The sequence below is a fragment of the Spermophilus citellus genome (genome assembly GCF_964194105.1).
Source record: "Spermophilus citellus genome assembly, chromosome: 11".
NCBI lineage: Eukaryota > Metazoa > Chordata > Mammalia > Rodentia > Sciuridae > Spermophilus > Spermophilus citellus.
In genome coordinates, this window is record NC_138192.1 from 55,114,782 (window position 1) to 55,128,579 (window position 13,798).

Sequence of the window (13,798 nt, forward strand, 5' to 3'; positions counted from 1 at the left end):
GTGAGTAGTATCTATATTAACGGACATCAAGAAATTGGTGTAAAAGTTGCTGAAATAAATCTACTATTCTTTTAAACAAAGTTCTATTTAAGATGGAACAGGGGTGGTGCACCTTTCTTTAAAGGGCCATATAGTAAATATTTTAGGCTTTGTGGGTCAGTCTCTGTTGCATCTACTTAACTCTTCTGTTGTAGCATGACAGTATCCATAAGCTATATCTAGACAAGTGGGTGTGGCTATGTGCTCATCAAACTTTACTTACAAACACAATTGAGAGACTGCATACAGCTCACAAGTTGCAGTTTGCCAGCCCACTTTAGTCCGCTAAAGCACATCAAATATTAAACATGCAAAACAACATTTGTCATTATACTCCTCTCCTCTTACTTCAAGACTCTGATAGTTCTGTAATATAAAAACTTCTTTACCATCCCCATACTTATCATTTATTCAGAGGATAATTATAGTGAGCTTTTTGTCCAGCTATTGATACTGCATTTAAAAAGGTTAATGCATTCTTTCTAAGGACACGATGCATTTCATGGTACTGTTTATAGGAATGGTTTGATTGAGTCTGTTTACTTATTGATTGTAATAGTCCCTCCAGCAGGTGGGAGAAATGTCTGCTGGGTCACACTAGGCTAGTTAGGGCAGCAGATTTGGCAGATGTTTGAAATATTTAAACTCAGGGCTCATGGGGAGTGAATGAGACCTTCTCCTTATACCTGTGCTCTCCTGACATCGACATTCCTCCCACAGCCTGCCATGTGCCAGCTCCAGGAGGCAAAGTGCACACATGGTGACACAGTCCTAGCTGGTCTTGTCCTGCCTATTATGAAATCAGTTGAGTGCAGTGTAGATCACCGTGCGTGACCTGAACTAGCAAATTCTACTTATAGACAATAACCATGAAGAGTGATTCTGAGCTTATAAGAGTATCACACCTTAGCTAGTGGCAATACTCAAAATGACCATCATGCTAGTGCCCGGGATGTGGTCTGAGAGGAGGGCAATGCTTGCTTTTATTTTTCATGAGCCTCTCATCTTCTTTCTATCTCCCATCAGTTCCATAGTTCAAGTCATATCCGTCTCTTCCTTGCGACTTTCCCAATCCATTCCTGTGAGTCCTCTCACCTCATTCTAATCTGTTCTCTACACTAAAGCCAGAGTGACCTTTTGAAAATGCAATACTGATTATTCCATGGATGACCAAAATTTCTTTTCTGGCTTCATATTGCTTGTAGGAGAAGGTCAAAATCATTGCTATAACTTTCTCTCAAGACTCTGCATGCTCAGGCTCCTGCTCATCTTTGCAAACTCATCCGAGCCTATGTTGCTCCATACTAAGTATCCCAGTTGCACTTGGCATTATTTAATCCATCGAATTACTACTCTCCATGCAGCCTCCAACCCGGGGGACTTTACTGTATAACACATACTTACTATTCATGCTAGAACTCTCTTCCCACCCATCCTCACAGGGCCCGTTACACCAGGTGCCTCTACAGAGGGCTTCTCCATCAGTAGAGGTATTCAAACATTGATTAAGCTGTTTGGAAAGGTTGTGGGAGAGATGCATCTATTATGAGACTGATGAGTGAGATCAGTGACTCTTAAAGCCCATTAACAACGCTGAGATATTTTTCATGATTAGTTTAATTGAGTATGGTTTCTGTGGAATACAGACCCAGAATAAGTAATTCTCATTACATAAATATAGGAAAAGGAAATATTTAAGAGACATATAATCTTAAAATGGTGTTGATCTTCTGCTGATAGTTTTGATTTCTTAAATTGATAGGAGTAGTACAATATACCATAATCTCTTCTATGACCGATAATATTTCCTAGGATCTCAACTTGTTCTAACAATTACTGCAGGTCTGGTATGTTGCTTATTAAATTTAGTCACTGTTGATTTTGGCAGTACTCTAGAAATGTAAAGAAGAAATTTGATGACTTTAATGATCAAGATACATATATCTAGTCTTACAGAGTACCAGTAAGAGAGCCTAAAACAATAATGTTGCCAGTTGCAACAGTTTTCCAAACTTGGCAAATTTTGAAATGTCCCTGATAAGTTGGAATGAAAAAAAATCTTTTTTATGTAATATATATATATTGAGTTGAAGTAACTTTACTTTGGTTTTGATTTGCTTAAATCCCTTATTCAAGAAGTGAAAAATTCTTCAATGTGAGGTTCAAGTTGCCTTTTAGCAATGCCTAAAGTTCTCTGGAGGCTTTTATGAAAGCACAGTGATTTCAGTCAGCATAATTTCCTTGGCTTCCTTCTTATAGCAAGAAGAGTCACAGTTACCTCTAACATGATTTTGTACTAATGATATTATCCTTTTTTTCTCTACAAATGGGTGCTGTGAGGTTCCTGAGGGCAGCCATGAGGGATAAAGTCAGCCTTCCACTGCTTATGCGGAGAGTAAATGGTTAATTCTCCTAAGGAGGCAGTCTTTGTGTGTCAGCCTTCTTCATTCATTGTCCTGGTAATTAGCAATTTATTCAATTAGAAATACAAGACAAAAATAAATAAAATATCATAATTTGTTAGGGCTTCTTTATTAGGTTTCACAACCCCAAAATGTATAATGGTAATAATGGATTTGTAAAATTCAAAAACTGACATTACTTTTTAAAAAATATGATTATATCAATTCCCAAAGTTAACATGATTACAAGGGGAAAAGGGAGATACCCAGGTATATGATGGAGAATCATGATGCTTTACTTATTAATTCATTTATTTTGTTTATTTAAGCATCAAAATGTCACTACTAACAATGAAGAAACTTTAGTCTGAAAAACTTGAAAAACATTCCTTACCTTATACTATTTAACTTGCAACTTTCCTAAATTTTGACTGTTACATCTTGCAGAATGAGAAGATCTGTGGTCTTATTATTAACAGGTCTAGTTTCAACTCATGGCTTTTAGATTTCTTGCTATTCTCCAAAAACTCAATGAGCTCCTACAGGGCTCATTTTCCCCCTTCTGTACAATGCAGGCAATTTCATCAAGCTGAGAGTTGATTTGTGAATTAAGGGAGCTAATTCATGAAATGGTTCTTTGCAAATTATACAGTACAACAAATTCACCAAATGCCACTTCAAAGGAAGAAGAAATATTAGCCCATTTTTACCATTCTTATCAGGGTTGAAAAAAATAAAAATACTGTTCTAAGGAGGATGGTTAATTGATAATGAGGTAGAAATTCCAGCATTGTCAGCATCTTAAACTCACTTTCTTTTTAAATTTGTTCTTTTTAGATATATATGACAATAGAGTATATTTTGACATGTTTTACATACATGGACTATAACTTATTCTAATTAGGGTCTCATTGTGTGGTTGTACACGATGTGGAGTTTCACTGGTTGTGTATTTATATATGAACATAAGAAAGTTATGTCTGTTTCATTCTACTGTCTTTCCTTTGCCCATCCCCACTTCCTCCCCTTCATTCCCCTCTAATTCAAAGAACTTCTATTCTCCCCCAACCTTACTGTGTGTTAGCATTGGCATATCAAAGAGAACGCTTGGCATTTTGTTTGGGGGGATTGCCTTATTTCATTCAACATGGTAGTCTCCAGTTCCACCCATTTACTAGCAAATGCCATAATTTCATTCTTTCTTATGACTAAGAAATATCCCATTGTGTATGTACATGACATTTTCTTCATCTATTCATCTGCTAAAGTTACGTAGATTGGTTCAATAGTTTAGCTATTGTGAATTGAGCTGCTGTAAACATTGATATGGCTCTGTCACTGTAGTATGCTGATTTTAAGTCTTAAACTCACTTTCAACATTATGGGTTGGATCTCAAAACTGGTCACCCATAATATCCACCCTGTCTGGTCAACCACTTAAACATCAATATGAGTTTGAATCATAAATTCTATCATTATGTGAATATTTACTATTGAAATTGAAAAAAAAAGGAGAAATGAACAAAAAAATATGTTCCTATAATATCTAACATTTTTTCCTCAGGAATGAGGTTGTGTACAGCATAGTAAATGTAAGGTAGAACTATTTACCTTTGTTTCCTCTACTAAGAAGACCAGTCCCAAACAAATCCATTGAGATCTGTTGTTCGCTGCTGTTTCATAATTTTCCTGTTTGCACTGGACATAGTACATAATATCTAGAACTTTTAAAAGCTGATAGTAAACTTTTAAAAAAGTATATGTGCAATTTGAAGATTAAAGAAAGATGTAGGAAAAACATGAAAGGAGCCCAATGCTTATGTCATGAAACTTCCAATGATACACACAGAAAGCTACATAACTTTTCAAAATTGTTCTTCTAAATCTACTTAGAGTAAAGGGAGAAAGTTAGTAGGTAAATGCATACATATGTTGGAGAGGAAGGGCAAGTATGGCACTTGTAGCCTTTGAACCTCCCACCCTCAACTGTTGACATTGACTTTTGTAGTTTTTTGGTTTACATTTGATGCCTAAAAAATATAATTCCAATTAGTTTACCGAGTTTTCTAAAAGTTTACCTACTCTTAGAAGCCTTCCTTGATAAATCCAGTTGGTCCTAATATTTGAATTACTGTATCATTTTTTAAAAGATATGCCTTATTAGGTAATTAAGTAAATACTTACAAAGTTCCAGACATATTCCCAGTACTGCACTAGATACTGAGGACATAATAGAAAAAAATAAAAGAGACAAAAATCACTTTCAACAGAGAGAGTTCATTCTAGTGGAGAGAAACTGCTAATAAAATAAATACCATATGTAGGTTAGTGAATGATAAATACTAAGAGAATATTAAACAAGGAAAGGAGGAGAGGAAGTGCTCATTATGCTAGACTATTTATACATTAAATAGGGCAGAGAAATCCTCTCTGGAAAGCTATTTAGAATTACTGAGTTCCCAGCAGAGAGTTTTTACTCTGTGTTTTCTTCTAAAAATATTGTTTCAGACCTCACATTTAAGTCTTTAATCATTTGAGCTGATTTTGGGAACTGGTGAGAAATAGGAGTCAAATTTATTCTTCCACATATTGATATACAATTTTCCCAGAGCCTTTTATTAAAAAAATTTTTCTCTGATGCATATTCTTAGCACCTTTGTAAAAAATCAGTTGTCTATAGATATGTGTGTGTACATCTAGATTTAATACACTGTTTCATTGGGATATAAGTCTGTTTTTATGCCAACACCATGCTGTTTTGATTACAACAGGTTTGTAACATAGTTTGAAGTCAGATGATGAAATGCTTCCTGACTTGCTCCCCTATCCCCACAATTGCCCCCTTAAAGTGATTTTGGCTTTTTAGGGTTTTTTGGTTGTTACAAACAAATTTAAGAATTATTTTTCCTTGTTCTATAAAGAATGTCATTTGTATTTTGACAGGAATTGCTTTGTATTTGTACATTGCTTTGGGTAGTATGGGCATTTTAACTATTTATTTTTCTAATCCATGAACATGAGACATCTTTCCACTTTGGGTGTGTACCATCATTATTTCTTTCATCATTGTTTTATAGGTTTTTATGATAGATATTCACTTATTTAATTAAATTAATTCCTAAATATATAATTTATTTTCAGTGATTATTATAAATGAGATTGCTTTTTTGATTTGTAGTTTGGATAATTCCTTATTGGTGTAAGCTCTACTGTTGAATAGAGAAGCTGGGCACACAATGTGTACTTGATTTGATTTGTTCAAAGTTCACAGAGAGACAAAGTTCACCTGTGGGTGTTAGAAACAAGATACCATTACTTCTGAGGAGAGAGAAGGAACTACTTATTCACAGGGAATATACAGAATATGTCTGGAGACTAATAACGTTCTATCTGATGTTCATTTTGTGAAAATTCTTCAGGGTACATGTATATAAAGTGTCCTCTTTTAATACTCAGATGAAGAGAAAAATCAGTAGGTGAATCGCAGGTTTTCACTTTTTGTGTAATGGGTGTCTAATTGTGTACTAAGTAGATGGAAGTAATTGATTGATCCTTGGATGCTCAGTAAATGATGGTGCATCTCATGACATTTGTGTTTGAAGGTTAAACTTAAATTGAGATATGCATCATAAGCTCAAAATACTGAGTGTGTGCAGGTTTTCAATTTTTTCTATTATTTATGCCATTTCATTCCTCTTCTATTTCTTTTAATCAATAACTTTATGAGATGATTGACATAAGGACCTAGAAAATCTTCATGTAAACGGAATTGATGATTCCTTTCTTGCTGCAATAGAGGACATCATTCTTCTTTTATAATGCTAAATGCCAGTCAAAGACAGGAATATTTATACTTTGGAGCACAGCGGTCAGTGCTGTTACAGATTCTGATTATTCCTCTCATCTTTTAAAGGTTATGATCTGGACATGGGCTCTTTTTCAAAGTATACATTTTGGTGGACTTTCTAAAGCAATTAGTAAGTCATATAATCATTTTCCAGCAAATGCTCTGAAGCCTTAAAGAAATACCTGTTATTGTTATGACAGTTATCATTTTAATTATAATGCTGAAGCCAAATTAAAAAAAAAAACTTTAATGCATCTGAATTCTTCCAACATCAAATTATCCTTTATAACATTGGATTCCTGGTGAAATATGCTATCTAGGTTGAAGTAAGTTTTCTTCTACTACCATATAGTTCAGTCAAATTATCATATCTAACATAATCATTGTATATCCTGTGAGAAACTTAGCAAAACACTGATTGCTGACATATCAGAACTGTATTTCCTATAATATTTCTTTATCTCTGGCAGTCTCTAAACTTTTCAAAACATTGATGTTCATAAATTTCTTTATATGTGATAATTTGAAAGTATTGGGGGCTTTGAGAAGGTCACTGTTAAAATGAAAACACTTCATCTCTTGGGGATAACATGGTATCTGCTTTCCTTATATTATTAATCCTATTTACAGATTAGAATAATATTGTAGCCAGCTCAGGATGAGGACCCTGTTGCCGCCCAGGTGCTGCGTCTTCTCCTGGTTGTTCTACTATCAGGTCTATGCTTATTCTCTGTTTCTTCATATGTTGGAGGAATCTTGAGAAGTGACAAAGGTGATAACCTATGCACATGAAACCTTAGTGTGTGGAGCATGAGTCTGAGTCACGACTATTCCATGGCCTTCACCAGATGACTTGTCTGTTGCACATTTTAGCACATTTGACTAAATGTCTTTTGACACTGTCTCAGTTGAGACTTGTCTGTTCCCATTCTCAATAATTATTATGAAAGTAGTTGATATTCATTGGATATTTTTGACACACCGAGCACAATGCTAAGTTTCTATTTTGCCCTATTTAATTTCAAAACATCTCTGGGAGCATCATTCCCATTTTACAGATTAGAAAATCAAAAGACTCAAGTGGCTAGGGAGCTTGGAAAATGGTTCTACAGTAAACACACAGTGAGCAGGAATTTGATCTCAGGTGTGCATCACATAGAGCCTCAGTCCCCAGATATGCACTGCTGTCCCTCCTGTTCTTTTCCTAGCACTTTTCTGCCTCTACCAGAATGAACCCCTTGAAGGTACTGTATTTCCTTTTTCTTTATGTATCTATTACCCAACTCAGTCACAGAAGCAACTTGTGTTTGGCGAGCGATGGATAATAGGAATCTTGTAGAGATCTTGTGTCTATCAGTCAGATTCTGTGGGTGCTAAGAGGGCCCTGATCTAGGAAACATTTGTCTATAAAGCCTTTCATTGCCTAAGGTTTGGCATAATGGCACATAAGCACCAAATGAAAGCTGCTGCATTTCCCATTCAGCACCAGGAGCTGGCATGGAGGTCTCCAGAGGAACCGAGATCTAGCTGCTTCTTCTCTCATGCATTTACAACAAGGGCAGTAGAGAAAGAGACATGAAGCAGGTGGAGTGGATGGTTAACACTGTTATTTACCCTGTTCTTTAGGCTGTGGAAAGGTTAATTCATGGGGCAAGACAGCATGGCTGCCTCAATGGCACCCAGGACACTTGGATGGCCACAGGTAAGGAACAGGTATTTAAACAGCCAGCAGTTCCTTAAGTTCTGAGTGGTCTGCTTACAGTCTGTTGAGGCTTTCTCACTTGCATGCCTTCTTGAACAGTGGGTTTCAGAAAAGAATTTAATTCAAGAAGAATTATAAATTAGAGATACCTGGCTTCACTGGGGGGATGTAAGTGGCCTGAGAAGTGTACCTTAGTCCACTTAACCTCATTTTTCTCCTGGTTGCATGAAGCCATGTCCACTGAAAGAGTCTTTTAGTCCTTTTCCTTTTATCCACTCACTTTTCTATCCTCAAACTCTAGGAATCTTCCTTTCAGACTCCTTCCTCTTTGAATTGAGCCTCTCATTACCTCAAAGGGGATTATTTACTATTCACACAACCTATCAGAATCATGCTTGGGCAAATAGATGTTTAAACTCTTCATGGGGACAGCTCTTGTAGGATATTAATGAGAAAGACTTAATGGGATCTGGTACAGAAATCCCCTGGATATATCGCAGAAGCCTGTCTGGTTTAATTCTGAATTTTCCCATATAACAATTCCTTGTATAACGGCATTCAGTTGACTACAAATTCTAGTAAACTGGTGATCTGTTACCAAGTACATCTAGGTGGGTTTATTATCCTAAGTGTGAGTTTCTCTCTCTTTCTCCCTCTTACTCCCTCTCTCTCTTTTAAATATATATGTACACACATGTTTATAATATGTATATATTATATGTAGATATAGATATGTATATTTACATCTACATTTATTTTTATAGCTAGATGTACAGATATATATATATATATATATACATATAGACATAAATATATCTATATTGATATATATTATATATGTATGTATTTACATATATTATCTATGGATACATAGTTATATATTATATATCTATATATTATATATATGTATGTGTGTGTGTATATATATATATATATATATATATATATATAGAGAGAGAGAGAGAGAGAGAGAGAGAGAACTGTTTCTCAGAGGAAGAAAGGATATCAGCTCACTTGAGCCTATAGAAGCTTGAGTCTGTTAACTCCTCTGGTTGCTCTAGCTCCAGGCACCACCCCCCTGCCTCAAAAAAAAAAAAAAAAAAGAATAAGAAAAAAAAGCCATATGGAAAACTCATGGTAGAAAAGAGGCTTCATAACTTGAAAACTGCTTTAGATAGGCTCCATAGTTGAAACAGGGTTCTTCTTAAGCTCAAATTTTCCCATGGACATTTCCCCTGTCTCCCCATTACCCTAAGCCCCTAAAGTTAGCACATGCTTTCCTTAGGTTCCTCAGAAAACAGACTCTACAAAGGAGATGAGATAAATAAAGCTTACTGGCATGTGCTCCTAGCAATGATACCTGTGAGAAACCAGGGGGGAGCTCTGGGCACAGGGAGGTGAAGTGCTGCGTGTGTGTGAAGATGGTAGCTGGCCATCAGGGAGCTCAGAGCTGTCCTGAAGGGTGTGTGCTGCCTCATTCACAAATCTGAGCAAGGACAATTTCTTTAAGTTCCTGAGGACAGATCTGGGCAGTGAGTCCTTAACTGGCAGCACCTGGCAGCCAGCCAGGGAAATGGGTTCTTCAGGCTTTAGAGAGGGGATCTGGATAGTGCACTATAAGAGTCTGTATATGTTTTGTTTCTTCAAAACTCATCTTGAAATTTAATCTCCATTCTGGGACCTTTAGTAGGTGACTAGGTTCATGAGGGTATTCTATGAGGGTGTTCTGTCTCATGTCATGTGAAGTCAAGTGCCACATTAGAACTCTGTCCAAAGTGGCTTCTCAACCTTGGACAGACTCACGAGCCAAAATAAACCTCTTTTCTTTTACAACTGTGTTATTAGCAATAGAAAATTGATGAAGTCATGTATCTTGATGTCCTATACAGCTCATCTTTATGCTGCTGACTCCACTTACTTGGACCAATAATTTCCCTCCATCTGATTCCATATTTAGGAAAATCTGTTGGGCCAGGCATGGTGGCGCACACCTATGATCCCAGCAACTCGGGAGGCTGAGGTAGGAGGATTGCAAGTTCAAGAGCCTCAACAACTTAGTGAGGCTGTAAGCAACTTAGTAAGATCCTGTGTCAAGATAATATATATATAAAAGAATAAGAAAAAAAGCCATAAAGAAAACTCATGGTAGGAAAGAGGCTTCATAACTTGGAAACTGCTTTAGATAGGATCCACAGTTGAAACAGGGTTTGGAATCTGCTTCTCTTTCTTCTTAAGCTCAAATTTTCCTACGGATATTTCCCAGCACACTCGGGAGGCTATTATATATATATATATATATATATATATATATATATATATATATATACACACACACACACACACACATACATACATACATACACACACACACACATATATATAATTTTTTTCATTAATTAAAAGACTGGGGATGTAGCTCAGTGAAAAATTGACCCTGGATTAAATCCCAAGTACCAAAAACCAAAAGTGAACTAATAAACAAACAAAAAGCCCCCAAACTCTATGGGGCAATATACACTGCTCCTAACACTAGCTACTCTTGGAACCGTAACTAATGACATTATTGCTCATTTTAGATTTCTTTCTTTGTTGCCTCTTAGGTGCTACCTCTTCTATTCAGGTAGAATATTCCAGTGGCATCCATGAGGGTCATGTAACAGATTGTAAACTTGTTCCACTGTGCTGACTCCCACATACTTTCTTTTGAAAAGCAATTTACCTGCAGCCCTGCCAGGCTGAAGTCAATAGCATATGCTCATTCCTCAGCAGACAACCTATTATCTACAGGACAAATGCAGGCCTAAAAGGCTCCTCTCTTCCAATAAGAAGAACACACATAACACTGAAAGGGGGAAATTTTGTGACCTTGACACAGATCAGATGTCAGAATTTGGTGTGACAGGATAATTAGGAGCAAATACCCCTAACCGTAAAATCTGTAAGAACAAATCCCAATTAGAACAAGTCAATAACATGGGTCAAAGTGATTCCGAATTGCCTTAGATCTCTACCATGCACTGTGGGAACTTGAAAGTCTGATAACATCCTACCTTTGGTCAGCAAGCAGTGGACCTGAGCCGGATCGTCTGGGAATTTCCCTGGGACCCCTAGTAAAACTGGAGGGCAGGAGGAGCACATTGTCCTCCTCTCTGAGAGGACCCACTCTCTCCCTTGAGAGTGTCACCACTTACCCTTTTCTTATCCTTTCTAACAAACTTTTGCTTATTGCTGTGCCTTTTGTTCAAATGTTTTCCAGAACCTCTGTGGCTGCCTTGGCTCTGTAACTCCACTGAAAAATATTTGAGCAAAATACTTGACATGAGCCCCTGATCACCTTGTCAAGTCACAAGTACTGCACTTATTCATTTAATCACAAATCAAGATGGCGATGTAGCAAGCAAGGCTACTAAAGGAAATTTTGATAACAAAAGTAAAAGATCTCAGGTCTGCTCCTTCATGAACAATAGCCCTACCTCCTGCTCCTCCTGATGATAAAGGTCCATTATCCCTGTCACTAACTCCTTTTCTTGCTTGCTTATCTTTTGGCACTTAGGATCCCTAAGTGATTACGAGCCAGCCATGGCTTGAAGTTTAATTAGACACTGTCTGTGTACCCTAGTAGAAGCTTTCCCTCCCACCCCCAAACCAGGGAGTCCAGAGCTGTGGGCAGAGGAGAGCTCAGGTTTCACAAGCAGTTCCCCAGGGATGATGGCAGGAGGGTCACATTTTCACCACTTGTTCCAGGTCCTGTGTTCTGCCTATTGTGGATATGCCACACAATGGTTATTAGCTTAGGGCCCTAAGAAGGGTAGCTCATTTTCAGAGTTTTTTCTTCAGGCTGGTATCTCAGTTGTGCCTTTAAAAGTCTATTCTACTGTTCTACCAGGACTTTAGCTTCTGAGTGTTGCTGTTCATGATAGGGCCTTGGATCCAGGGGTCTCGTGTACCTCCTCTTTGCTGGATAGCAGTGTCCTTGGTCTGATATATTGTAGTGCAAGATCTCATGTGGATGGACTAACCACTTTATAGACCCTAAGTTAGGGCTACGGTTGACATCTTATGAAGAGACATGTAATAACTTGCTTTGCCTGCATCCTATTGGCTATTCTTTTCAGAGTAAAAGGTTTCCAGTGTAATCAATTTGTTACCAAGTGGCTGTTCGTTTTGCTTGAGAAATTTTACCATATCAGGGATTCAGTATAGATCTTTGTTGCTAGCAGGTTGAACATTCAGTGGTAACAGAAGAGAGGCTAGATTTTTAAATAAAGGATTCCTGCTGTTGGACCATATGTAATTGCATGCTTTACCATGGTTACTGCTATCATTTATCCATGTGCTGGGTAGCAATGAAAGATGCTGGCTCAAATGTGGTGCCTATGTAGTGTTTTACATGGTGTATGCTTTATCTTGGGTGCATGGATGCAAAAAACTAAAAAAAAAAAATCTTTATAATTGGTGCCTATTTGCAAATGTCCATCCATGTGCTTTTTTCCCAAGACCTGCTCATCTTGGTCTCTCAGTCTCTTTCCTTTAAGGCCCCTAGAAGATGCATGGGCTTAATTGCTTTCCCCTATTCTCAGAATCTAATGGTGAATTCCAAGGCTACAAAACCAAAGAACATGCCTCTATTTGGATATAAGGTTCTTAAGAGGTAAGTTAAAATGTCAGTGTTAGATTGGGCCCTCCAATCTGACTGGTGTCCTTATGAGAAGGAGAGATTAGGAAAAAGAAACACCAAGGGTGTCCATGCACAAATGGACAACCATGTTTAGAGGCAGCAATGGGGTGGTCATCTGCAAGATAAGGACAAAAGTCTCAAGTAAAACCAACTCAATAGCATATTGATCTTTGACTTGTAGCCTCTGTAACTGTGAGTTAATAAATTTATGTTGTTAAAATCACCCAATCTGTGATGTTTTCTAGAAAACTAAGTAAGCTATGCCATTCATCACATTGTCCATAAGCATCTATACATTCCTACACTACTTGTCTTTCCAAACAATGTGGATGATCAGGTGCATCAAAGCTAGGGTTGATGGGAGCACTTTCCCTCACTGCTGTAATTCAGAGTCATCCATGAATAGTACCTTCTTATCTTGTACCCATATAATAAACCAACACATTTGTGAATCAAGCTCAGCTTTGGTCCCACTTCTATAGATTAGTAATAAAGTATCACCCATGCAGTCACAGGTGTGAATGGAGGAAGAAGTCCCAGAGGTGGGTGTCATGGGAGTCTGAGTAGCTGTTCTGAAAGCTCACTGGTTTCCTGTACCCTCTAGCCATGCCTATGCCAATCCAAGAAAAATCACTGAATGCCCAATTGGAACTAACATACTTGCCATTTGCCCACATCTCCACGTTATTTTCTTGACCTTAATACTTAAACCTATTGTCGGGGGAGACCTTCTGCAGGGCCTTTTTCTGACCTGTGTTACATTTCTAGCTTGAGATCTTTCTGCTGCTTAATAAATGAAGGAGGATGTTAAATTGGGAATAAATTGCCTTCGAAAATAAAAGTGGGTTTATTCATTAGCAGGTATTGGGCTTCCTTCCTTCTTATGGTGAAAAGAATGAGATTCATTACTCTTTTTTTTTTTACTTTAGAGTGAATATTCTGGCATGACCCAAGGATACCGACCTTTACTGATGTATTAAGAGTAAATCTTGGGGCTGGGATTGTCATTCAGTGGTAGAGAGCTTGCCTAGCATATGTGAGGCACTGGGTTTGATTCTCAGCCCTGCATATAAATAAATGAATAAAATAAAGGTTCAACAACATCTAAAAAATATTTTAAAAAAAGACTA

At 37.3% G+C, this 13,798-nt stretch overlaps 1 long non-coding RNA gene across 1 annotated transcript in view; it reads left to right on the top strand.

Moving 5' to 3' along the window:
- Window positions 1–13,798, top strand: part of LOC308631004 — a 187,929-nt gene that overhangs the window by 77,767 nt on the left and 96,364 nt on the right. The window contains exon 2 of the long non-coding RNA XR_014018085.1: window positions 7,915–7,990. This is a non-coding gene — a long non-coding RNA (uncharacterized lncRNA). The remainder of the gene's footprint in view (window positions 1–7,914; window positions 7,991–13,798) is intronic.